This window comes from Corvus moneduloides, chromosome 1 (genome assembly GCF_009650955.1).
Source record: "Corvus moneduloides isolate bCorMon1 chromosome 1, bCorMon1.pri, whole genome shotgun sequence".
Classification (NCBI taxonomy): Eukaryota; Metazoa; Chordata; class Aves; order Passeriformes; family Corvidae; genus Corvus; species Corvus moneduloides.
The window spans coordinates 102860026-102887700 of NC_045476.1; the positions used below are offsets into that span (position 1 = coordinate 102860026).

The following is a 27675-nucleotide window of genomic DNA, read 5'->3' on the forward strand; positions in this document are numbered from 1 at the left end:
TGAAATGTCAAAGGGAAGTGTTCTGGGCTAAAATCTGTTGTGTGGGAGGGAATGTTTCCAGAATCACTTGTTCTGCTTTTGTAACTGTCTTTCTTAAAAGGTAGAAAGCACTTCTGATGCTCAAAGAATGAATCAGTGCACTTTGGATTTCATCCAGAATTTGCCTATGATGTGCAATCAATATTCTAGGTAAGATGAGGGTCCCAGCTAATCACTGAGTGCTCGGAAGCCTGGAGCTGTCCCGATGTCATGAGTCAATTTTGCCTCTCATGCACTGAGAGGGTTGTCCTGCCACCATGGCCAAGCCACCTGAGCAATTTGTGTCCCTTCCCTGTGGAAGAAGGAGGGCTGTCAGCAGAAGGTAGAATAACAGTGCTGAGGTTTACCCAGCCCAAGTGGCAAAGGTGATGCAATACCAAGGACTGAAGCTTCACAAAGCAGAGAGCATGCCTCTCTTTGCTTCAGCTTTGCAGTATTTAAGTAGGCCGTTGTCATGCCTTCTGTGTCAAGAATGTAAAATTGTCGTATTGAGGGCTAATGCAATGTGTCGATTTATTTTATAAAGATACCGTATAGGCTTCTAATGTGATATAGATATTAAGTAATACAAAAAAAAAAAAAAAAAAAAAAAGAATTACTATTGCTAAGAAACAATTTTTCTGCCATATTAACACTTTCTAAGTAACAATAAAAAATCGTATTTTGGTTGAGAAATATGTATCTAACCTGAAAACCTTGAGCTTTGGTTTCATCCAGTTTGGAAAATTTGTTTCAATCTGACCTTCTTCTGTATTATATTTGTTGCCATCCAGAACAATAGTTTGGTGGTCTCTATCTGGTCTCTTGCCTTTGATGCAGTAGCTGTACCATTTCCAAGAATCCTGTAATGAGTAAATTAGCTTTGTTACCACGAACCTGTTCCCAGCCTAAAAAGCTAAAGCAACCGTAGTCAAATGAGTACAATGCTCTGGTTTACTTGCCTTCTTTTTTGTTCACTTTTTATCAATTTCTTTTTTACAAAATGTTTTTTGTAATGTCAGACTGTGAGAAGATACAGGTTGTAAAAGAATTATATATTGAATTCTTCTCTGGATAGTAGTTTCTCTGTGGAGGAAGGTTTTTGTGATCTGACATTCAGCAAAGCCATCTTCTAGGCTCCATTTCATTGACATGCCACAAATACATGTGGATCCACTTTGACTTTTGCACTTAGAGATGTAGACAGCAAAGCACCTGTTTAAGTAATTTGCTGAATCAGGGCTACAGTGAAATGAAACATCAAAAATTATGTAAATACAGGTTTATAGCTTAGCAGAATGAACATGCTCAATGTACAACTGAACAAAGAATTTATTGAGTGAATCTCATCTCTCTTTGTGTCTGCTTTTGGAATAGCTGTGACCACATCCTGCTTTTTTTTATTTGTTATTTGAATGTAGTCAGCAACTACTTTTAACAGATTTCTTTTTATTTTCTGGTTTGATTATTTAACATTTGAGATTTATTGCTTGATGGGATACCTATTGAAAGGACTGGAAAGATTCCCATTGGCTTCAAAGGACGATGAATTGTGCCTGGAGCTCTGGTACAGCAAAGAGTTTAGACACGTGTTTAAACATTGATGCTTTCAATGGGACTTGAGCACATGTTTAAGATAAAGCATGTGCTATGGGCTTTGTTGCATAGGGAAGCACTTCAGCACATTCTTAAATGCTTTGCAGAACTGGCACTACAACAACCTCTGCTGCTAGCTACATTTTTTACTTTTATGGAGAAAAACTAAAAGAAGTAGAAGAAGTCACTGTTACTTTGCGATAAAAATACATCCAGCCTTGAAAGGGTGGATTTGCCTCCTGTTTGTTCATAAGAAAGTTTACGTACACTATGATCTGTTTTTGAAGAGCAGAATTTAACACTAACTTAATAGGAGATGAATGAATATTTTTCTATCCCTTTTCAGCAGTTTTAGTTTGGCACTTGTTTAAGGTGTTATTAATGTGCACATTCAAGAGAGTCTTAGATCCCTCAGTAGTTCTCCATCACGAAATGCCTTTTTTAGTATATAGCAACTTCTGACTACTGCTCACCATCCACTTTTAGTGTTCTCCCTGTTATCACTTCAAATGCTTTCCAGAGAGTGAAGAAGTAACAAGAATGCTCAAATAAATGTCGTCTTCTCAAACTGTGCGTTTTCATTAAGATTTTCTTAGCTCCCCACTCCCACATACCTTTCCCCATGAAAGTGAGAGGAGTATGCCTCTGCCAACTTTTTATCCTTCATTAGAACTAAATATCAGCTTAAACAGACAATCAGGAAATGCAAGATGCTGAGTCTTAAAAATTTGCTTTTTTTTTTTTCCTTTGGAGAACTGAGCCTTTACCAGATGAGATGAACGCCATTGTACTTCAGCAAACACATGGGCAGCCAGGAGCTACAGAAAATGCCAGAGAGTCCAAGGCTCAAAAAGCTCATGTTTTTTCACAAATGAAGCATGCAAAGAGAAAGCTTGCCCAGAAAATGGGGGTGGTCATATTCCCCTGCTCACAAAATCTCTGACAGAAACCCTGTGGAGTTTCAGTAGAGTAAACCTATACCACTCATAGATTAGTTTGTCTTTGAGCTTCAGTGAAATGAACAGTGAATATATTTAACCAGTTCCAAATTGTCTTGGGCACTTTTAATAGTTTTGACTAAGGTTATGATGCAAATAGTGTAAGAATTATATTAAACAACCTTAAAGTGCATTTGCTCTGTAACTGGAACATGTGGTTGCAATTCCTACTGACATATCCAGCCTAACTGTAATAATTGTGCAGCCTGATGCAGTTAGAGCCCCAGCTTGACCTAGTGAAACCTGCTGACATGGTCCAAGGTGAGCAGCCACTCTGCTCCTGCCAGTAGCTCATCTAATTAATTTAAAATCTGGCTTTGATATAATTACCCCAAATAGAGCTACAGATTAAGATTGCAGAAAGGGGCAAATCTGAAACATGTCCTCACAAAGTCATGCTACTTTAATGATATTGATAAAAAACCACTTAGAGTTGTCTCAAACTTAAAATTAAAAAAAAAACTAAAAATAAAAAAAAATTAGAGGGATACTGATAGTCCAAGGCTAAATATATGAAGATTGAATTCAAAAGAACAGGAGACTTGGAAAGACAGGACAGCAGGCAGGCTACCTTATGTTTTCAGGTACTTTTAGCTTTGAGTTTTTAAAATGTTTCTTCAAAGCATTATCTTTTGTAAGAAAACACTTTCTTATTTGGTTACTCTTCTTTCCTGAGACTTCAGGGCTTGTTGCTGTTTCATCAATAAAATAGAAAGAGACCAAGGAAACACAGATTTTACCAAACTAAAATGAATATGCAAATTATTTTTTCTCATAGATACATACTGTTATGGAAACATGATGTTATTAAAATCATTTTCTATTTTCCCACCTCTTATTTTTAATCTGTCTCATATGGTCTTAAAATTTTTTTGCCTAGAAAACTAAACAACATCTCCTTGAGAAACCTTACCTGATCAAAATTAAAGCTTTCCCAGCCAGCAAGAAGCCCTGTTCTGTTCTGACCGCATTTGTGTTCATTTTTACAGCACATGGGTTTTACCTGCTGCATGCTGTAGTGCAGTGAACATGAGTCCATGCCAACTCCTGAAGCTCTGGCTACTTTCTGCAGAGCATGAATGGCCTTTGAAACCACCACTGGTAAGGCTTCCTGGGATGATTTTGCTGGTTCTGTGTTGAAGGTGTTACTGGTTTAGAGTTGATGCAGAAGACACCTTTAGTGGAAATACTTTGAAGACAAAATAAATAAAAAAGAAAAAGTAGAAAGGAGTCAAACAGGTAATTATTTGTAAAGGAAAAAACTATTGATTTTCCTTTTGATACATAGTCTAAATTATCCCTCAAGAAAAGTAGTAATGCATCTTTAAACAGATTTATTGCTTCTAACTGTAAAAAAGTGGTTTATTTAACTTCCATGCCATTACTGTTTTCGTTTGATACAGAGATAGAATGCAAATGCAGACACAGGAGAGGAAGTTTAATTTGGGAATCAAAAAGATTCAAGGAGATTTGAGGTCCCAGAAGACTCTAGGACTCTTCCACAGTTTTCATTTTTTCTCCCACTTTCCAATTTTCAGGTTCCCAGCTCTCCATCCCTCCTGCCTGTGTGTCCAAGGAGAAGACTGCTTTATCCCACACCTACAGGGTCAAGCCTTCCTTGGAAGGCAATGTTTTTGCTGCACAGGTGTCCATCACAAGATGTATACACTGTTCTCTACTCAAAGTTGTCTCATTATACACTCAGATCTGAGGGCAAAGGAAGTCCATCAAAGCAAGTCCAAGATTACACTATAACCATAAAATAACGATTTATTGTTGGGACTTCATACTGATACATTTCTACCAACCTGCTGCTTTTGCAGGTTTGTTTTTTTCCCTGGCATTCCTAATAGTTCATCTGTAAAGGTAGTCCATAAACCAATCTTATGCAAAAGGAAAGTTAAAGGCAAAATTACAGTGTGTTACAATACAAAAAGCCCTGCAAATGGCTGTGATTTTCCAAAGTATAACCAGGTGTCTGGCTGGCTAGCTGGCTGGCTGGATGGATGTATGACAAAAGAAAAACTCTGCACAGTGTCATTGCCAGTGAAGTTTAGACAGACTCTGTTTCTGTCAGGGTCAGATTTACCTGTATTTGCTGAAGGGCAAGATAAAGCAGAATTTTACCCAGAGAAGACACTTCATCATGATTCTGCATTCCCAGCACTGTCTCCTGCCACTTTTTCCTGAGTCTGTTCTCTGGAGTCTAATGACATAGATGCATTCACTCTTCAAGCAGTCTTTGGTGGGAGTACAAACTTGTGTCTCTTTCTTCTATCCAGGACATATGTGCAGAAACTCTGTGGGACTCTGAGCCCCCAAAATCTCAATCTTAGTTTGAGAAGGTAGGCACTACACTCAGGAGTTTTTAGGGGAAATCTGACAGATGCTCAACTCACACAGAATAAATCTGGTCTCCTCTTCTTAGGAACACCAGGAAAATGGCAAGAGTGCTTCACTGGAAATGCTGTCTCTTGTGGTGATATGGAAAGGCTTAAGAGAACTGCTATGACTTTTACCAGTCTCTTGCAAGAAGAACAGCAAATACACATGTAGATAATTCTCTTTGAAATAATGTCTTTGTGCTTGAATGGCAATTGGGCAGGAGGAGAGTGATGCACACAGATTAGGTCACAAATACTTGTTCTGGGAGATTAAATGCACATCACAAAGCGATATTACTGGTATCCTGGTGATATCCCCATGGGATGTAATGCAATGTACAAAACACAATGGCAGTAAGGGACTTAAAGTGTTTGAAGTTTATATAACCAAAATCTGGCTCCAGCCAGTCAGTGTGATGATAATGTGTAAATACATATACATGCATACATGCATGGACGAGCAGCAGTGATGTGCTATTCTATGTCAGCTATTGCACTGGGACCTTTGGACAAGATGGAAGATACAAGCACCAGTACTGCAGCAGAGAAGACAGGAGGAAGATTATTTATTTGCTATTGTAAGGGGCCATGACAACATCACTGTGTAAAACACAGGATGAAATAACAATTCTATGCTCTTATTCTCTCTCATACTCAAGGACCTTCATGCACACTTGCATTCTCTTGACATCTGCAGAGAGCAAAGGGAAAGGCAGAAAAACAATGTGCAGACAGCTATAGAAAATACGGACTTCTTGTTCAAAAAAACTGAAAAAGTTGAATATTCTGTCCCACTGTTTTATTCCCACTAAGTGAGAGAAATATCAGGTGGAGCTTATGATATGGTTTATAATGATTTAGAGTTTTTCTCTTGCACCAACAAAAAAAAAAAAGGTTCTTCTTTCAAAACAATACTAATCAAAATTGCACACCACTTCACCTTCAAGAAGAAGCAAGAGAAAGGTTAGGCAAAAACCATCTGTGGTTTCCTTTTGGCCTCGTGATTGCAATGCTTGTGTCCTAGCCATGCCAGTGATTCAGAAAAGGTCAGAATTCACCCTGTTTCACTTTTCCAAACCATATCAAGCAGTCCTCAGTCACCAAGGAGGGTCTGACCCAGATTTTGTCTCTTTCTTCTTAGCTCTTTGCCTGTACCTTCTGAGCATCTACTTCCCCAGGCCAACTTTCTAAGCCTCATCATCTCCCTCTCCTGTGCCAAAACAATCTTATTGCTTTCAGGTCTTTTACTCCCTTTGATCTCTCCTCTATGGACATATTGCCCTTCTCTTTCTTTTCTCCCAGATCCCCACTTCTCCTTTCCTGTAGATCCTCCAGGTTGATTTCTTCCTTATCCTTCTATTCCCTCAGGTTTTCCCCATATTATAGACTTGAGACCCAACTCTTTACTACAAATTTTTCCCTTAGTAAGAGTGGGGGAGGGAACAGGGAGAAGGTCTGCAGCTTTTCCAAATGTTGTGTTGTTGGGAATACTTCCCTTATTGTGCCTGTCTAAAATTTAGTTTATACAGGTGGCAGAATGAAATGTGCCATCTCATAATTAGTCCCACATGCACTGCAGGCAATTTATCATCAAAACAATTAGTACTCACCATTTGATTCAGTGAATACCAGAGATTATCAGAAAATTGAGCTGAGAGAAAGGAGGAAAATAGGATAGAGCACTTTGACTTTTGTAAATTTTTTTCCTCATTTTTTTTTCTTCTACAAAAATATCATTTTCCCTCTAAAGTAGTGACCAACTCAAATGACTCCATAATGAAAAGATTCACAGAAGAGCTGTTGTCTTGGCCTTTAAAACTTTTCTTTCCTTCTGAATTTGTTGTATTGGACTTTCTTGTTTTGGACTTAATAAACTGCTTCAATAACAGCAATCAGCACAAATGTGCTACTGGTGAGGAGTGTGTTCTTTCTCTTAGATGAGCACTGCTGCTGCTCTTTGTAGTGATGGCGAGACAGATCATTATGTCTCTTTTGTGCAAGAAAATGTGCACAGCAAACTCTGGACACTCATTCCTACACACACACGTATTCAAGTACGTGCACTCTCACACATGGGCATAGCCAGAGGTGTTAAATGCCCCAGGCAAAAAGAGGTGTGGAGACAATTCCCCACAAGATAACTAAGGATTATTACAGTATCATTTACTGCCAGTCCTTTCAATGTAGAAATCCTGTATTTAATGGAAAAACAGGATGCCACCAAGCTCCAAGGAACTGCTGAAATCCACGCATCAGAGTAATCAGGGTACAGAGGAGAAATGTCTGCAGGGAGAGACAGCAGTAGCCCCATGGCCCTGAGTGAGGGCATGTCTGCCTCTACCCTGCACCTGGGAAGTGTGGAAATATATTACCCTTTAGAAGGGCTATGCAGGAATGTTCAGTGATATGAGGCTTGCTTGCCCCATGTCATTAAACCATGCACTGGAGGGCTTAGCCCCCAGGGTGGTCACCAGCAGACAGAAGCACACAAGTATTCCCAATGTTTTTGAGGGCTTTTTGCTACACACTAGCTTCAGAAACAAAATAGTGGGAAAACCAAGAAACTTTTTCCTCACAGTCTCTCCCAAGAACTGCTCAGTGTTTCCCCTTCTGTACTTCAATAGCTGCAACTCTTCCCTATCCCAGTCTCTTGCAACCCCTCCTTGTACCAGATACTGCTAAAAAAACTCACAAGCCAGCCTTTAAAAATTTTTCCACCATATGTTACAAACTGATCATTACAGTCTATGAGTCAAACCGAGTTTACTTTTTAAACAAAGGATGTGTCAATAAGACGAATGTTCCAGTGTTAACTTCAATTACCATAGACATGCCTGCTGATGAAGAGTGTTTGATCTATTGCTACTTCTTCAGGGCAACTTCCTTTCACAAGAAAGGCTTGTATTGCTGTGTTCTCTCTATCCTCTGCTTCCATTCTATCAATGTTGCTTTTGTTTTAGAGGCTCTTCAGTTAAATTAATATACTGATCAAAAGCAGAGAACTGAGTTCAGGCTGGGCTTAGTAAATCTAGAGTTGCATGGAAGATAAATTGCACAGCTAGAATGCATCCTTTGAGGTGAAGTTTTACAACAGGTAGACAGGTGAAGGTCATGTTATTTTAGCCACAATATAGCATGACCTAAGTGATTGTTTTAAAATAGTGCAGTGGTTTTTTACTGCATTGTCGAACATCAGTCGTGTTATACACTTACCAGAAGCCAATATGTCCTGCATGTTCTGCTATTTAACATAAAATACCAAATGCAAACAAAACACTTCCTTAGCTTTCTTTGGACAGTGTCATCTGTGATGGTCCCAGATTGAACTTGCTCTATGAAGATCTTGCACCTAAGCACAGGACAGAGCAAACACAAAATCGCACAAAAAGGGAGTGCAAAGAAACTTGACTTACTTCCCTTTCATTAAAACACTTCCTTCAGAGTCGACACAAAGAAATAGCAGTCCTTCCTTAGCTCTTAGATGAAACATTCATTGGCTGTATTGTGTGCAGCACACAGCAAAGTGCTATCATCTGCAACTGAGAGTTTACCCCACATCGACAAGACAAATAAACAGTGATCCTTCACAGCTGCTTTAAGACCAGTATTTTTCTCTGTACCCTTGAGCACTGACAAAGGAAACAAACAAGGCACCCAGGAACACACAAGCCTGCGCTGCCATTGGGTGTTGGGGGGAGGAAGGCAGTCAGGAAGAGCAGTCAGTCATTACCCCTCCTTGTCCTCACCCCTCTCTCCTTAGCCAAGTAGTCCTGCTACTGCAGACAGCAGAGAGGTCTTAAGCAACATCCATACTCTTCCCAGTCTGAGCAGAGGCTGGACAATCTTCCTTGTGGACACATGTCAGCTCTTGCTTATAAGGCACAGAAATTTTTGGCTCACATGGAAGTTACTCTACCATGTGGCACATGGACAGGCATTTGCAGCTCCTAGGTCAGGGTGGGTCCAAAGGAAGGTCTCTAATTCATGTAATGCACCCTATTTTAGCCAAACAGTAATAAATTGGAAGACATTTGAGAAGAGCCTCATTTTTAACACCTTTGTAACCTCCTTATATCTAGCTGTATAGGCAGCTATATCTAGTTTATTGGCATATATAAGCCAAAAAAGGCATAAGAAAAGGAACGAGTGGAGGTCTCCAGCTCTCAGCTGTATCTAACAGACCATGGATGGACCGCTGTGGAGGTGGGTGGCTCCCCTGCTGTTTACAAACCAGCACTGGTGGGCTGTTAACACTGGAAGCAACAGTACTTCACCAATGTCATCACTTAACAATATAATATGACAGCATGTATAGAAACGATTAGCATAAATCAACATAATACCCACTTTGCAGCATTAGCATCAAAAACTTTCATCCTCAAGTAGTGGGGGGGACACAATATATGGTGAATTGTAATGATTTTTCTGAAGTGCTCTTACATGGCATAGTATGTCTGCATAGTACAGGCATGGGAGAGTGCACACACACGTATTTTAAGAATATGCATAATACTGTAAGCTATGACATTTGTTTCTAACAATAACATTCCAATATTTCTGTGATCTTTTCTTAGACTTAAAAAAAGAGACAAATTTGCAGGAGCTGCCACATGGGGGAGGGTGGAATGAAAGGGGTGTGTGGGAGTGGATGTGTTTGTGTGTGTGTGTGTGTGTGTATTCATATTGATTTCAAAGCACAACAACATGTCTTTCTGTGTCCAAAGGGTCATCATGCATAGAGTCATGTAAATAGACACTGCTTAAAAAACTAACTTGAGGTCACTCAGACTCCTAGGTTTGAATTACAGGTAAACATATTTCAAAGTGTAAACTTTGGACATAAGGTACAAGGGAGAACAACCTTACATGCCACTTCCATCAATCTTGATAGCGTACTTTCAATTTTCAGTGTAATAATTCAAAAGTCTTGTGGCTTTCTGACAACACTGAGCACTGCCTCTTCCTCATTCTCCGTCCTTCCCTCCAGTGCTTTGTGCACACTCTGATCACTACCCATTTCAAACCCGAATGCTTAATCACATCCAAGTGTATTTTTGAGAGCTCTTCCAAAGTCTTCACTTCAGGCAGCATTTTCCTGAACAAAAGATCTCTTTTTGGGTTAAGATGGCACACACATTTAGAGATGGCAGGCAAAGTACAAATAAAGGAAAAGTACAGGCTACAACAGAAATGCTTCTCCTGTCCTAAGGGAAAAGTCTATAAATTCTCTAGACTCTACAGCAGGTCAGGATAGTTAAATTTTCCATTCCTTCACTAGCAATGATGATAAGAAAAACCTGAGGAAGGTCTTCATGAGTGGTGCTCTAGTCACTCTCCGCTCCACTTCCCTAAGGTGACACCCTGTTTCCCAGCAGAAAGCTTACCACAGGCCTTGCTCACCACCATATGGCATCATATCTCTGCACTCACCCTTTCAATCATATTAATGCCAATAATGCAACAATCTTTTTATTTTATAAAGGTCTTAACCTGGCTTGTGCATTAATTTAGTCTGCCAAGTTATTTATGCAGCTATAAAAATGCAGACTAGGCATCCTTACAAGCACAGGCACATCCTATTAATGCTGATCTGAAAGAGCTGTGAGCTCACCGTTACAGGTCCTCGATAGTGCTGGCCCATTACTGAATGTTTTCTAGGGGCCAGAGGTGAACAAGCTGATTCTAAGGGGAATCTATCTGTGTCTTCCAGCTTAACCTAAGGTCCATTCTTTCCCATTGGACAGATTCACTCTTCTTTTGCTGTGTCCAGACAATCTTGTAGTATTTCCAGACTGATGAAAACAAACAACGCTGATGTATGTCCAAACACTTCTGTTGTGATATTTCCAACCTATTTCAGCAACCATTTCAGTGAGTGTTGGGAATGTGTAGTATTGCTCTGAAATGACACCATATTCACAAGCTTTCCTTGGACATTTTGGCGAAACCTGCTCTGAAAACACTGACAGTTTTGTCCACGTGAAGCCCAGAAGATTAGGCCATATGTGGTACTCTAATAATAGCACCAAAGTAAGGAGTATTATTAAGAAGTAGTTTAATTTTTGAACATATCATGTAACACACTGTGAAAGTAGCACAAGGTCAAGGAAAACATTTATTATTTAATTTGACTTGGAGCCAAACTGGTGGTGCTGTTGAAGACCATACTTCCCACTCTGAATGGAACTTCCTTTATTCAGTTCTTCCAACTTCATCAAAACTTTCCACTCACTCTACCTCTGTCTGTCTCTTTCTTAGCAAATACGTCAGAATCTCTGAGGCTCCTCCCCTCTCATTCTTTATTTCTCTGCCAGATAAACGAGGAACATTCTTTATTCCTCTATAAGCCACATTTTTTTTCCATTTCTTCTCTCAGCTGAATCTTAACAGCTCCAAGAAAGTGAAAGCAGCAGAGATAACAGCAGAACCTCATCTTAGAAATCAATGTCATTGTCATCTGAACTCTTCTTTCCAGAAAACATTTCCCTTCCTTTCTTGAACAATAAGATGGTGATTTCACATCAAAGGTAACCATGACAGCATCATGGCAGACATATTTGCTTGGTAGGTGGGTTAAAGCAGTTTTTCAGTACTGTATGCCTATTAACGTTATTATCCACGGACTCAAAAAAATCACTATTTCAGTCATTAAAAAGGTACATGTGAATGCAAGATTTACTAAGTCTGAGTGGATGTGATCAATAATTTAAATATTACTGGACAACAAGTAAAGAAAACGAAAATAACAGCTTGGTTTTAGGATATATATAGCTGTCCTATGAACGTAAATATATTAAAACATTTCTGCTATATTTTATGGCTCTATATAAATATCAAAATAGGTTTATAAGTTGAAAGGAGAACATGCCAATTCTAAAATCATCACTCACAGCGCTTCAGTTTATGCAGTTAAATTTCCCAGCTAACAGCATTCTGCAGGCAGTTGCTCTCCCACCCAGGAGGCAAACCACACATCTGTCTTTCCAATACTCATGGTAAAAAAATCAGTCAGGAAATGCAGGCCTAACAGAGCACATTCAAGGACAGTAGGGGTAGGGAGACTCATCACAGCAAGAGTTGCGACACAACCTCTCTTGGGTGGGGTAGGGAGTACTCAGACAAGACAAATCTCTACATAAGGATGTCATTGCATTGGCATCTTTTTCTGCTTCCCTTGGCACTCTGGTCTTCCCTTTCCATGCTTTTACCTGACCAACACCCTCAGGAAAAGAGGCTGTCTCTCTCTCCCCTTTTCTGGATGAAAAGGTCGATATGGAGAAAGGTCACTTTCCATCCTGTACTGAACAGACCATCTATCTCTGGCACCAGAAGTTAGGTTGAGTCCAGTAAGGGCCACATCATAAACCATTATAAAAGCAATGCCTTCATTGGATGTGAAGTGTGCTTAAAATGGAACCTCTTGCGGGAAATTTTATGGGTACCACAACTACTTGGCAATGGGATCCATTTATTGGCCTCCTCTCAACTTCAGCAAACTGGAGCTTCTGTAGCCCCAATGACTGTGTAGGACTCCTAGGTGGTTGGATTAAAGATTTCTGTGGAATGCAGTACAAATTTTTGCAGGTTTCCCCTCAAGGCCAAGAGGAAGCTGCATCCCATTTTTTTTTCCATAAAATCCAGTTATCATAAAGGCATCAGTGGAAAGGGAAAGGAAAAATTTGATGAGCTTCTTTTCTTTCCTGCCTTTCACTTTGGTTGTATTTTTCTCAGGATTATGGCTCTTGGACAATATGCAAGGCAAGTTTGGCTTAAACTGTAAAGCTTTATTTTTACATTATCCAGAATCATTCATTTGGCATCAAGAGGTCTCACTCAGATGACATAGATAAAGTCACAGCAGAATTATATTGGCATAAGTGAACTCAAATTTTATTCAAAAAAATATACACCTCCATCCCAAAAGCTTCTCTAAATCCTAAAGAACAAGACCAGAACAAATTATAAGGAATCAAATTTCCTAGAGCCTTTCTTTGACAGCACCTTAGTACTCCATCAGAAAACTTGATGCACCTATTGATCATCTGATGGAACAGGTCATCATCGAGTTTTCCCAACCACATTCCAAGCGACCTGTTTCAGCTGTGGTGTGGCAAAAAGTCACTGTCTCCTATTAGAGTCTGTTCTTGGGTGGGTCCTTGCATCTTCTTGGGTGGAACCTTTTCACCCAACAGGACAAAATATCTCTAGCTCCAGTGGGTACGTTCTGGCACAGTGGTGAATTAAGGTATTAGAACTCTGTTAGGAGGGTGGTGCAGGTGAGCTGATCTGAGTGGGAATCAGGTCGTCTCCTAGGGGCTACTGTGTAGCTGATGAAGGCAACCTCAACTCATTTTGCACTAGATCATATGGCCAAATACTGTAGCCATGACAGGGAAAACTCCTGAGCAGCTCTTCCCCAAACCAAGTCTAAGAGAAAGAGCAACAAACAAAAGACAGGCAGCAGTTTCCCTCAGACTCTGTAAGACAAATATTTCTACTGATAGTTCCTTTGCAGCCTACTTTGTCATGTCTTTTCTCTTTTAAATTTATTTATTTATTAGCATTTTCAGTACTCCTTCTGCACCAGAACTTTATTTAAGGCTGTTGGCTGGGAGCCCCTGGGAGGGTTCCCAGTCCCCTGGGTGGATTCCCGGTCCCGGTACACCACAGTATTGCGAGTGTGACCTCCTGCCTTGCCAGGACTTTAAAGGGCCCATCTGCCCTGTTACCATCAATCATATTGGATATTTGTAATTCAGCCCCTCCAAGTTACCCAGGTTGTAATTCCCAGTCCTAAACAGTGTCCAAAGCTATTCTGTGCTATTCTTTTTGCATAGAAAGAAAAATATCTAATTTAAAGCTGAAGTTTCCCCCTCGTAACATTTATGCATAGACTGTGTTACTGCTATTATATTCTGAAAAACAGTTATTTCACAAAAAAAAAAAATCCTTTTCATAAGTGCTTTGCTCCCTACATATCTTTCTTTTCCTTTTATGTTGCATATACCAACAGGGGCCAACTTTATTTCAGTATTGACTTGGATTTTGATGAATATGCTTCTATTTCATTTATTCTTTATTTGTGCAAAAGCTAGGCAGTATTTTTACATTGTTTTCCACTTCCTTTTTGATTAAACTGTTATATTTGATTTTCCAGAAATAAAGAAGCAAAGAGATAGAGAGAGTGAGAAAAATACATCATCCTTGATTCTCTCCTGACTCATAGCTCTCTAAGCTCTGACCCAAAAGCCCACCTTAACTCACTGGAAATAAGTGCCCAAAGGGAACCATCAAGAGAGGAAGTTCTTCAGGAAGTGACTACCCAAAGTACTAACCACAGGAGAATAAGGCCTTTTCCACCTAAAATTAACTGAGCTGCTCAAACAAAAACACTAAACCGACTATAAACTTACTATAATAATAATAATAGATGGCCCAAGTCAGGCCTTTTAAACTAAATTGCTATAATCAGTATCAAAGATCAAAGATCAAAGGCCTCTAAAACTTCAGTGCCATTAGTTAGCATGTCAGAGAAAACCCAGTCTGTACAAATTCAGTGGATAGGCTGTATATCTCTTTTTCCTCTGCATGTAACTTTCCAAAGCTCTCTTTCTTGGGGTTGGGGGTATCCCCATTCTTTGTTCCAGCTTAGGCAAAGAGTTTTCTGAGCAAAAAATATTGCCATCTACAATACATAGAGTATATATATATAAAACTTCCCTTTTTGCTGCGTGCCCACAACAGGATTTGGCAGTAAACTAAGACCAAGACAACAGTTTCTTCACTAAATCAGCCAGCAATGGGAGCACAGTTTCACCAGTGCCACTTGTTAAGAGAAGGAAATTTACTGTTGCTTCTTTGAGCACTCCCATGGGACATGACTAAAACACCCTGGGGAGAAGGAAGCAGAAAACATCACAATAAAAAAGACCATCCAATGTAACCCTGAATAGTGAACCTGATGCTACAACCCTCATCCACTTCCATTCATTCTTCCCTGTTCCCTTTCCCTCATTCTTCCATTCCCTTTCAAAGCCTGTCCAATCTATAGCCAGGGTGGGTAGCCCTTACCTTGCAGTGTGTGGTGACTGCTTTGGCAGATCACCAGTTCCCAAGCTGCTGACTGTCTGTTAAGAACCCCAACAACAACAGCAAGAGGAACATTAATCCTCACAGAATGACCAGAGGAACAGAAAAAGCAGACAGTGAACCTTTTTTTCTTTCTAAACCAGAAAGTTTCAGGCCAGATGAACTGCACCACAGGCCATCCTTGTGGTCTTTGGGCAAAGGAATGACAAGCACTAGAGAAGCAGATCCTGCCTGCTGTTAACTACTGCCGCTCACTGCTCCATTTGCCTTCATCTGTCCAAGAAGGCACCTCATTACCATTTTAGCTGCTGAAGAGGCAGGGGAGCAGTTACTTATTTGTGCAGTGGCTGCTCCCAACTGCAGCCCCCAATATGAGACAAAACACGCAGCTTACTTCACATGCAGTGGCAGCTGAGGTCTGGCTGTGGGCTCCTCACAGCTGCACAGGAGCTTCCCTGCTCCCCTCCAGGGAGAGGAGCAGGCAGGCTGGGGTGTCAGGAGCTAGGCTGAGCACAGTCCAAGGAGCCCTGCTGAGAAGATGAGCAGGCAGCACGAGCCTTGCCCCGAGGAGCATAGTCTAGCTCTGCGAGTTACAGCAAAGAGCAGAAATCATGGCTAAGCACAAGGTAGCGCGTTCCTGAAAGCCCCTGAGCAGATCAGTGACCAGGAAGAGAGCCCAGTCTACCCCAACAACACTCCTTGCAATGTCATCCTTCATCCTTTTTAAGCTCACTCTGCCCTTCTCAAGACCCAGAAGTGGCATTTGTGCTTTGGATGAGCCTGTGAAAGACCTCTAGGCTGTCAACTATCAGCTGCCATCAGTTGTGCTTCCTTTCCTTCAGGTCTCTTGCATCCCGCTGTATGCCAGGGCCACCAGCCCACTCACCTGGCAAACAAACAGCCTAGCTGCCTGCTGGTGGGACAACCAGCCACTCAGCTGGAAAAGGTACCATGACCTTATCTTGGAAACCAGTGACCAAAGTATTTATTTGCTCAGTAAAGGAGTGGTAGACAAAAGTCGCCAGTGAAGAAGTTAGTGGAGAAGGCTAAGCATTCCCTGTGCTCTGGTGTGTTCTGTACCAAATTTTCACTTCCCAGCCCCTGATAGATAGTTCACATGTAAATAGTTGCTTACAGACATACATGCACCACTCAGATGCTCCTTCTATGGAATCAGCAAGCAGAGCAACTGTGGGCATTAACAGTGCTGCTGCTGCAGTACCTGAACAGGCTCGATCAGGGCTCACCTCCTTGTCACAGGAAGTGATTTTGGTTCAAGAATGTGGAAATAACTGAAATATGTATTTCCAAGGCTACTATAGCCACAGAGAAGGTTTCTTTGAGACTGTGACTGATCGCCCAGGCAGTCAAAGCTAACATATACTTGAATAGTGATTTGTAGAAATCTGATTTCACCCTTAGGTTAATAGCAAGATCTAAGACTTACCACGAGGAACACAAAGCATTTGCAACCTGTCTGCTAAGCTGTGTTGGGTTGACCCTGAGTTGATGGACAGTCTTTAAGACCAATTACGCTTCTCACAATTTACATATTTAAACCGCACAGAAAGGCGGGACTTCCCCTTTTTTTTTTGGGTCGGAGCTCGCCTGCTGGAAGGTGGGGGGGCTCCGAGCCTCACGGCCCCGCTGGGCCGGGCCGGGGCCACTGCCCCTTTCCCCCTTTCTCAGCGCCACGGCACGGACCCTGGGTCGCTGGGGGGGACTGTCCCAGAGCCGCAGGCAGCTCAAACCAGCCATGGACTGCCACAGCTAAACCCATCCAACGCGGCTTCTGGGGACAGGCGGGTCCCTCTCCTCTCCATGCGGAGCCGGCGGAGCCAGCGGGAGCCGGCGGAGCCTCCTGTCTGCAGCCAGCACACTTCATGCTGAACTGAAGAGGACACCGTGCAGCCAGCAGCACAAAGGGAGCGAGGCTTTCCCCACCGTAAAGCCCGAACAAGAACACCCTTCAACATGGCGGTTTCAGAGTCAGAGAGAAAGAGAAGTGAGTCACATGGGACGGAGCTGGAAATGGCGACAGGAGAAAAGAGGGCGGTGCCGCGATTCTGGCGCGCAGCTTAAAAGAAACCTTCTTGCATGCCGTGGTAAGAAACTGTAATACCACAAACTGTTTGTCTCTTTAATCCATTTGAAGAACATGGGGGGATGGAGTATCCTCGTGTGCCTATGAAGTTTGTGAAGAGTGCCTATGCCAGGCTATATAGAAGTAGTGAGAGGCTGTTAGAGACTTGTGGCGAAGAAAAGCCTCTGTGTGCAGGCCAAAATAACTTATCCTTAAAAAGATGAATAACCCCATGTGATGGCCCATGTTTTGCAGTGTGAAGGAACTGTGAGATTTTTCATGGAAGAGATGTTCTACACACAGCAGACTGTTTGTTTCCGGGCGGGTGTGCTGTTGGTGGCAGTTTGGGAACCACGTGCAACTGAAGGAAAACCTTTTCTTCCTTAAGCATAAGAGAAAGACTTTTCAAGAACTGCAGCACTGACTAACATCCCATGTTCTGTTATCCCTTGTGTGAGCTGGATAAAAGGAGAGAAGTGCTGGAAAGGGGGGGGGGGGGAATTTACTTTAATTTTGTTTCGTTGTTTTCTCTTTACTTTTAATTCTGTTAGTAATAAAGCTCTTTCATTGTACTGCAACTGTTTAAGGTTTGTGCCTGCTTTGCTTTTCTCCTAATTCTTATCTCACAGAAGAAAAATAAGTAAATAATGGATATTTTGAATCAAAACCACTACATAAGCCTACAAGAAAACTGAAGTCAGCTATCCAGCCACTATGCAAAGCTTCCTAAAAGGCAGTGACATACATTTAGCAACCATCCAAAAATCAGAACATCAAAAGAAAACATTTTTGCACTAGTTTTCCTTGCTATTGCCAGCCTATGTCCCTGTGAAGGGAGTAGTGTTTACGGGACCAGTGTTTGGAAAAGTAAGCTTGAATAGCAGTGTCAAAGGGTAATTGGCACAAAAGAGATCCCTACATTTGGAACAAGAGGAAATAAGTTTTCCTAAGCACATTGGGACCACAGAGGGCTTGTTGTTGATAGACCCACAAGTAGTAATATTACCAGGTTCATGCCAAGGGTCATAGCATGCAGTGAGACAACAGTTCCTTAGAGCAATGAGAGCAGGGTCATGACTCCTGTGTGCAACTGATTGATCCTCAGAGCTCAGATCTGTGAGACGCATGGGGGAAAAAATGTGCAATTTACAGCATTCATTTACACTTGGCTTTGAAACGTTTTTATTGAGGCAATGATCACCTTGAATTTTTGCTTTTCACTTACTGCCTGCAGGTCAGTGGAAGGATTTGAAACAATACATAACCATGGGATTTTATCAGCAGAATACATTAGTGCACTACTTATATGCCAGGTAAAGTTTTGCAGCTGTTAGCTTTTCTTCTCAAGGGCTCATATCTGGAGACTGGCCTCTAATTTCCATTTAGCAGAACAGAAGCTTGAAGCCTTGAGAAATGACAGTGAAACTGTGCAACCACCCCAAGGACTCAATTCTTAGTTTATGTTCATTAAGACCACAAGTACAAAAGTGCATTGAAGTCACATTTCCTCTTTATTGATCTTGAACCTCAACTTTTGGAATGGACCTGAGGAATATTTAGGACAACCTGAGAGCAAATGAGGTTTAAGGTGTTCTAAATTATGCGTCTGGTATAGAATACTGGAGTGCCCTGCACTGCTCTTGTAACCCCGACCCTCAGCACAAACTGCCTCCTTTCCTTGGTAGCCTCCTGCCTGTTTGCCACCTGAGGGAACCTTTTTATGGGAGGCATACTCAGTTGCTTCTTTAACGGGTCATTTATATTTCTGATGACAGCGGAAAATTTAAGACTCAAGCTTTAAGAAGGAGCCCATGGCTCCAACACATTAAATAAGCCTGCTGTGCTTGCTGCAAACATCTGGGAAGCTCAGCAGAAGTCATTCTGGATCTTGTGAGAGTTTTCAGTCACTTCAAGCTGTTCTGTGTAATGTCCCAGGTACACTCCCTTGGGCTCCTGACCAGGACTTTACAACAAGAAGAAACTTAGTAAATTTTGAATAAGCCCAGAGATACGGCCTTGGGAGTTTGGCCAGTGCTAAATGAATACAGAAATCAATAAAGCCTATAGCTACATTTCCTACCAGTACTTGGATTCAAGGAACTCCCTGTAGAACTGCACACAGACTGGATTGCTATGATCAGTACTGGAAGGGGATATAATGCAACACTATTAATGCAACTGGTCCCATTGAACTCAACAGAAATTCTGCCATTTTCTTCATTCAACCTAGGATTTCACCTAATGTGTCTTTTCCAACTCTAATATCTGTGATCCTGAGCACATTACTAAATTGCCAATGGGATCTGCCAACCATTACAGTCTGTGATTTGTCAAGTACTCTATTTGTATTCACTACATCTCTGTCATGTAAAGGATTCCAGTAATAACCCATTAAAGACATTTAACGTTACCAATTTAAAACTGAAAAACACAAACTACTGAGGTGGTGAAGTTGCCAGAAGAGACATCAGGGCCTGTGTTAGAATATCTGATTCAACAACTCCAATATGTGCAAAGCCTGCAGATTGGATAATTATAGCTCCATCAGTGAGTAGTGTATTTATTAGACCCAAATTTGGTTATCAGAAGTGTTTACAGAGAGATTGCCATGGTATAAAGGGCTGGCAAATGTGGACAAATAAGGGTGGCTTATTAAAGCTCACTTTTTGTGAGAGGTGCACTCATTTTCAATGCAGCTACCTGATAGTTACTGTCCTGAGCAATTTGGCCCAGTAACATACACAGCAATTAAGGAGGACTCTGTTATACCTGTTATTTGGCAAAGCTCAAAATCCCAGCTCAACACTTAATCAGATAGAAATATTGTTTTCTTATAGTATCACAGAAGCAAGCCTTGACAAAAAAAGGAGGGTATCAAATGCCTCTTATCCTTGCTTAGTCATTAATGGTGAAAAAAATACAGATAGCTACATGCTTAGTCTAGTTTGGGATCAATTTGTATACACACAGAGAAACAAGTTACAGATGTTTAAAAAGTTATGACAAATGAGAAAACAGCCACACACACTAGAAGTGGCTGCAACAAATTGCCTTTCAGTTACAGGTCTGTGGTGCAACAGTTGACATATATGGAGTGAAAGTTAAGGAAAGGGTGGTAGTCCCACGAGGGTATGGGTTGAGTGGGACGATGAGGGACCATGCAGCAAATAATTGTTAAACAAAGGTGTTGCGAGAATCCTCGATAGACAAGTATTCAAAAGCCAAGGAACGATCAGCCCTGTAAGTCAAAATGCAGAAGTAGTCAAAGCAATGACAATTTTCTGAAAAGTTGAAATTACTGAAGTTTACTATCTTTTACAGTTCTTGCAGATTCGTGCTCTCTCAGCTGCTCCTTAAAAGAGTCTGTACCCTTCACTAGCTTTATTGCCGTTCTGGTGAAGGGTCTAGAGAGTTAGTCCTATGAGGAGCAGCTGAAGGAGCTGGAGTTGTTTAACCTGCAGAAAAGGAGGGACTTATTACTCTCTACGACTACTTGAAAGGAGGATATGGCGAGATGGGGGTCAGTCTCTTCTGCCAGGCAACCAGTGACAGGATGAGAGATAGGCTCAAGCTGCCCCAGGGAAGATTCAGGCTGGACATCAGGAAGAAGCTCTTCGTGAAAAGGGCTGTTAAGCATTGGAACAGACTGCTCAGGGAGGTGGTGGAGTCACCAGCCCTGGAAGTGTTCAAGAAATGACTGGACATGGCACAGAGTGCTGTCAATGTGGTGATCAATCAAAGGTTGAACTTGATAATCTTGGAGGTCTTTTCCAACCTAAATGATTCTGTGATTCTGTAATATGCAGGAAGCTCCACTGGGTGTTTTGGCTCAGACTATCTGGTTGGTGCAATCCCAGCAAAAGGTTTCTTCTATTTGGTTCTCAGTGTCTTTCATTCTCAGTTGAGATCAAGCAGCCCTGCATATGCAACATGATTGTTCATGAACAGTTCTGACAATAAATTTTTCTTTTATTTTTTTGGTTAGATATTTTTAATTCTTAGTAAGTTGTAAGGCGAAGTCAAGCATTGCTTTGTGTCACATTTAGCATCTGGTGTGACTCAAAATGTTCATTTACTTTGGGAGCTTTTCCTGTATATATTTTCCTTTTTTTTTTTATTTTTTAACTAAAGTACATTTTTAGAGAAAAGCATCCACTTAAGCAATATTGAGACACTTAAATTTGGGCAGGGATCAGAAGACTCCAGGGGTATCTTCCGTCTATTATTTTGCAATTCAAAATGTCACAAAAATCTTTCAAAAGTCATTCAAACCAATTTTTTGAACTGATAGAAATACATCATTTTTTCCTGTTTAAATCTATACTTTTCAGGATGAAAATTGACTACAAATTTTCATCCAGATCTAACTTTTTCTTCAAATATATTCATAGAACAACACTTTTGATTTTACCCCTTCAGAAAATAACCTGTTTGCAAGTCAATTTATCAAAATTACCTTTCTAATGCATAAAATAATAATGTATTTCAGACAGTGCTCCTGCACCATTTTAAAAGTAGAAGAATTAGGAAGAAGAGAAAAGAAAGAAAAGACAAAAATATATTTTAGAGCTCTTTAAAATCTTTAGAACAATATTCTTCTGCATGAATCTGTTTTCATCACTAAAGTAATCTGGTTTTTCTTTCTATGGGACTTAGAAGTTCAGATAAGCTTCAAGAGTAGCTTATGTCATTTGTGTAACTATATAAACCTTGTTTAATAAAGTGCAAAAGACATAAAAAAACTTGTAACACAATAATATATAACTGCTAAACATTTAAAAATTATTTATTCCCTTCAAGAAGAGAAAAAAGCCTAGCTATATTTACTGTATCTTACCTCTCAATAGAGCTTTCTCTGATTTTACTGATACAGTTTTGGAATTCAGAAAATATTCTCTTACCTAAAATGTTGACATGTTTCATTCAATAAAAACAGATCTATTTGGAATATTTTATGAGTCGGAAAAGCCAACACAGATTCTTTTGTTTATTTAATTATTTAATGTTTGGATGGTGCTTTGCAAGCATAATACACACTTATTTTTAGCACTACTTGTGCATACAGCATTATCAGCAAGATATGAATAAAAAGCTCTCAGCTTTGCAAGCAATTTTCTTGATTAATTTCTTTGTATAAAGCAGCAGAGGGAGCTCATACATTATTTTTGGTGTGTCACACACAAAAAAATGATAAATTACACGTGCACACACATGTGCACACGCACGCGTGCGGGTGACACGGCCCCGCGCATGTATGTGCACATGCACTCAGCTCTGGGACGAGCTGCACAGCTACAGCGGCTGTGCCTGCACTTGTCACACAGACCAATAGGAGCAGATGTGTTCAGCAAAAGAGCTGGGAGTGAGCACTGCTCAGCCATGGCACACGTCCTTCAGGGCACTCTTTCTGGACTAGTGAACCCTGGTCCCATCAGATGAGACACCCATGTGTGCCTTGGGCGTGTTCAGGGAGCTCCCAGAGTGCTTTTTCCACATGGGTTTTACCCAAGAGGAAGCCAGCTCCTGTGTTCTGACCTTGCTCCTGGATGCAAACCAAAGCTCAGCTGGTAGGGGTAATCTGGAGGTATCATCAACAGCACACACTTGATCCAGAGCAAGTCACCAGCACCAGAGCTGGGTTAGAAACTTCTATGTACCCACCTGAGCCAATCTTCAGGTGTGTAGGAATTTAGATGGATGACATCAATTTAGGCAATTGCATTCTGCTGGAGTGACATGTTAGGTGCCTACATGCTTTTCTGAATTTTCTCCTCAATCCGTATAATTTTTGCAGGAAATGTTTTACGATGGAGGTACACTGAGAAAGAAGTGCTGAAGCCACATAAAGGAGTGGACAAACTTCCTGAACTTCTTGGTTTTGTCTGATTGAATGAGTTCTTGGGAACATATGCCCTCAACTGGCCCCCCGAAATCTATAAATCTGAGGTGTAAGGAAGGCTTACCATAGTTACTGAGAAGACCCTAGCACTCCCTGAACAGCAGAAGTATAATTGTTATTTCCTTTAAGGATATATAGACTATATCCTCTTCTACATGCTGGGCCAGCTAGCACCTTGGGAGCATAATTTGGCTTCCCTAGGCACTCCTGTGAAAGTCTAGGAGGAAGCAATGGGCAGTGGATAACACAGGGACTGCGCTTTGGTGGAGGGCAAAGCTGGAAGAAAACAGTTGGTGCAATGGACTGTCTCATATCCCACCATATAGACATCAGCACCGTTGAGGCCAAAGACTGGAAACAATGGGAAAACTGGGCTGCCAATACCTTTTATTTCCAGGATGGGCAGAAGTCCTGGGAACTTTGGACTACAGCTTGCTGGTTTTGCCTCCAGATTTGGACTGAGTAGATGTGAAGATGACAACAGTGGGACTGAAAAAAACAGGAAAAAACAGATTAGAAAATGAGACAAATGTGAAGACAGGTGAAAATTGGGGACTAGTCTCTGTTTCTAGGAGGTCTCTCAAGGCATCAGGGGGATGGGGCACAAGATTGGGAGAGCAGACAAAAATGGCACAAATGCTTTGTGATTTAAAAAAAACTTATCCTTTCAGGGTGGGGCTTAGGGTTAAAGGAATAGATTTGGGGAGAATTACTTGTCATACCTAAACCAGCTGACCAAACTGGTAATAAAAACCCATAAACCATCACTGTGAGAGAGGAAAAGCCACATTGTTTTTATTTGTCTGTAGAGCAATATGTGTCACTGTATAAATAGTAACTAATAATAATAACATGTGCTGCAGCACTTCTGTGATATTTTTCAATAATTACTGTTGTTGTAAAGGAGTTTAGTATGAAGTAAAACATCTCTATGAGGGAAAAAATTGCTACCTCTTTCCCCCTGATATTTGTGTAACTGAATTAAAAATACACAGATACATCGAGTCAAAAAAAAATTATTCCTAGTTCAAGGAACTCAAGCTGAACACCTTGAAAAATCTCTTAGCTACATTGTTCTCTCATATGTTATGAGGATTTTTATTTCCTTTTAACAGCAGTAAATCGTCAAATGAAAGAGGCTTATATTGCACATACCATAGCGAGACGTGCTCATGATGTAATGTCAGAATGAACTATTTTTTAACCTAATATACAACAATTTAGCAGCATTAGAAGAACATAAAACAGATAAAAGTATAGCTTTTACAGCCATTCATCAATGGCCTTTTTTTTTGAAGAGTGCAGATACCTCCTCAGGCTAAGCATACATCTCTCTATTTCACATAAATACACAAAGTGACAGGGCTTCCAGTCAAAATAAACATTTGCTCAGTGTATACCTGATTTCCACCCATTTCATTCAACAGGAAAGATATTGAGGTTAACAAACACACTAATCTCTCATCTGCTCTAGGGATGAGGATGTGCTGTATCCAACAACTTGTGATTGAGTGTGTTCACAGTTTGCTGCTCCCATGGATGTCCACGCCTTTGCATTGGTATTATTTAAAAGGCAAACAAAAGAACAAGCCTTGAGGTGGATCCAATCAAAATTACTTTCAGATTTTAGAAAATAAGAATGGTTCAAGGGAGAGAGGACAATGTCTCAGGTTTGGTAACGGTGCAAGTAGTGAGGAAGACTGCTGAAGAAAGCATCATTTGGATGAAAATGCAACACAAGTAAGTGAGGTAACAATATCATTGCTCACTGAAAAAAACAAGCAACCAACAAAAAACCAAAAAAAACCAAAAAAAACCAACCAAAAAACCAAAACAAAACCCTCATATAATACAGAACAACTCAAAACACCTATAATTCAGGACTAAAAACTTCCAAAAGTCTGAGGCACCCAAATCTCATGAAATCTGAGGAAATCTGAGGAAAACTGTGTTACCTACACCAGAAAGTAATTTTTTGCATTTGTGGCTCTGGCTGTATTGCCTTGAACCCTCTATGGATGGAAAGAGGATCCTGCTGCCATCGTCTGTCTCTCCAGCAGTTTGGTAGCTGAAGGAGAACAGGAGCTGGGCACAGGCCTCTTACCTCCTAGAGCAGGGCTACACTGAGCATCACTGCACCATCACCATCAGGGCTGGCTCCCTTGCCAAGCAGAGAATGAAAGGATGTAGTAGGACCCCTCTGAGTCCCATACATGGCTTGCTAAACCTGTATTGTGATGCTTTGTCAGGTAAAATACAGCATTTGGACATATTGTTTGATGATCTCAAACTAGGATTTCACATCACTCTATCGAAGAAAATGTTGATTGAGTTATTTTAACAGTCATGGTATTAGTTAAACCTGATTAACAGATTATTTTCCACTGACATCACTTCTTTATTCTATTTACAAGCTAAATAGCCCAGACACTCAATTGATAAATGCTCATTTCCCTCCATCTTAATTAACTAAATATTCTTTTACTTAAACGATTCCTCATTTTTCCATAGACACAGTAATAGATCCATTAGCAGGGTCTATCTGATACCAGGGATCTTTTATTTATGAGGACAAGTCCAAATGGTTACTATTTTTTAATGTTTTTATTTTCCTTGATACTGTACACCGTGTAATGGCTTTGGTCCAAACAGTAATCACACAATGGGTGCCGTTTCTTCTTTCTTGACCTATCACACTCCACATGATTTAATCCATTGTTTTGGATGTTGCCAATGATTTATTGTATGAAAAATGTAAATGATCTGGATGGCAGATGTTTTATATTTTCTGACCATTCATTTTCAGTGGGAATGTAATTAAAATTTATGAAGTGTATCTGCTGAATTGCATTGGCAATTGATGATCTCCTCCAGTGCTGTCTGTCTGGAGATGATGAGTGATTGTGGACAGTGAGATGTGTTGACAAGGGCAGAAACAGACGTGATGTTACTGTCATGAGTGAGGCTACCTGCAAAAAGGCTGCTGGTTTTTTTCTCCCTTTTTTTCCCACAGGAAGAAGGTGGCAACCAGAGCTGTCTTTCTTCTTGCAAGACAGAGTACAAAGCCTCTGCACACTCCTGAAAGCTGTCACTCTTCACGAGTGCAATCTCTGTCTCTCTCAGCAATCGGCATCTGGAATCCACAATATCAGTTATAACAACCCATGTCAAGGATATTAATTAAATTCCTGATGGCCACCCAGAGAAGCTAATTTTGTGTAAATTTCACAACATCCTAACTCATAAGGCAGCCCACTTAACCTCTTCAGCGTTGATATCCTTCCTGCAGGAGAGAAGTGAAGAAGTGAGCTGTTTACTGAGGGAGCATGGAAAGGAAGAAGAGGGAAAGGAGGAGGTACTTGGTCTGGCACAGTTCAAAATACAAACGGGTCAGAACTGGATCTGCTGGATTCAGATATCCCTCAACAGAATGGGAAGCAGTTTTTTGAGAACTGAGATCCCAGATAGCACTTTGCATAGAGCCCTTATTATGAATCTGAGTGGATCTCCTCACCTCAGCCCCCTCAGGCTCCACGAGCAAGAAAGCAGCTCTCTTTTTAACCCCAGTGAAGTATACTTACTGGACTTTGAATTTCCCCTGCTCTTGACATAGCACGCCTCTTACGTTTCTGAGTGCTGTGGAGGACAGAATATGTAATTACTATCATCCTACCATACAGTTACCTCTACAATAAATGTACAGACAGCCTAGATTAACATGTAGTGAATCATGTAAGTGCTATGGGACCAACAATTGGAACTGGGGAATTTCTGACACCCATCTTTATCATCAGGGATTTTGATAATTTGAATATTTAAAGTGTTTTCTTAATTCACAAACCTCATTTAGGATATCTACCATTAGGCACTAATAAAAATGCCTTCACTCTGAAGTCATGTGGCCACCTCATTACCAGAGGCTGGTAGATGAGGATTTTATTCCAAAAGCAAGCCCCAAAGGTAGTTTGTCACAAATGCCCCAGTCCCACTGCTGTTGCTGACACCGCTTCCAATATATTCTGTCATTATGGGTGGGGTTCAAATGAAGGTGATTGTAGCTGTCAGTTCATGAGCTCTGCTTGTGCTGAAGTCAGTAGGCAGTTTGCTATTCATTTCAAAAGTAAGCATTACAAGCTCAAGAACTAATCCAAGCTTCAGGCCTGGTAGTGATTGTGGCATTTGACAATGTATGATTCAAAACAGACAAGGGATTGAAATGGCAGGTGCAGCAGATGGTCAAGATCCCATTACACAAACCTTGTTTTTTTTAGATGTGTGCTCCCAGCTCTGCAGCTTCTGTGTGTCTCTGGCCTGTGATGGCAACTGTGGCAGGAGAGGAGAAGGAATGAGGTAGGACTAGGTTCATGAAGTCTGGTTGGGCAGATTTTGGAAAAACTCAAGGAGATACTCTCAGCAGACCTCATACCACAAAATGCTTAGTAAATATTGCAGAACTCTGGAAGCCAACAAGGTTAAATTTGTCTTTTGGCTTCACTGCTGTCTTGTTGGGTGCCTCAGTTTACCTGTCTGCACTTTTAGGTAACAAGCCTTACCTGGCTTTGTATGCCAAAACTTAATTCATTAATACTGATGTCAAAGAGGACATTC

The 27675-nt window shown here is 40.8% G+C and overlaps 1 long non-coding RNA gene across 1 annotated transcript; it reads right to left on the reverse strand.

Moving 5' to 3' along the window:
- Positions 1 to 732: 732 nt before the first annotated feature.
- Positions 733 to 26705, reverse strand: LOC116449319. Its single transcript, XR_004242349.1, has 4 exons — positions 26649 to 26705; positions 23452 to 23556; positions 3616 to 3801; positions 733 to 881 (listed from the first exon to the last, which is right to left on the reverse strand). It is a non-coding gene; the product is annotated as an uncharacterized LOC116449319 (long non-coding RNA).
- Between the last annotated feature and the right edge of the window lie 970 nt (positions 26706 to 27675).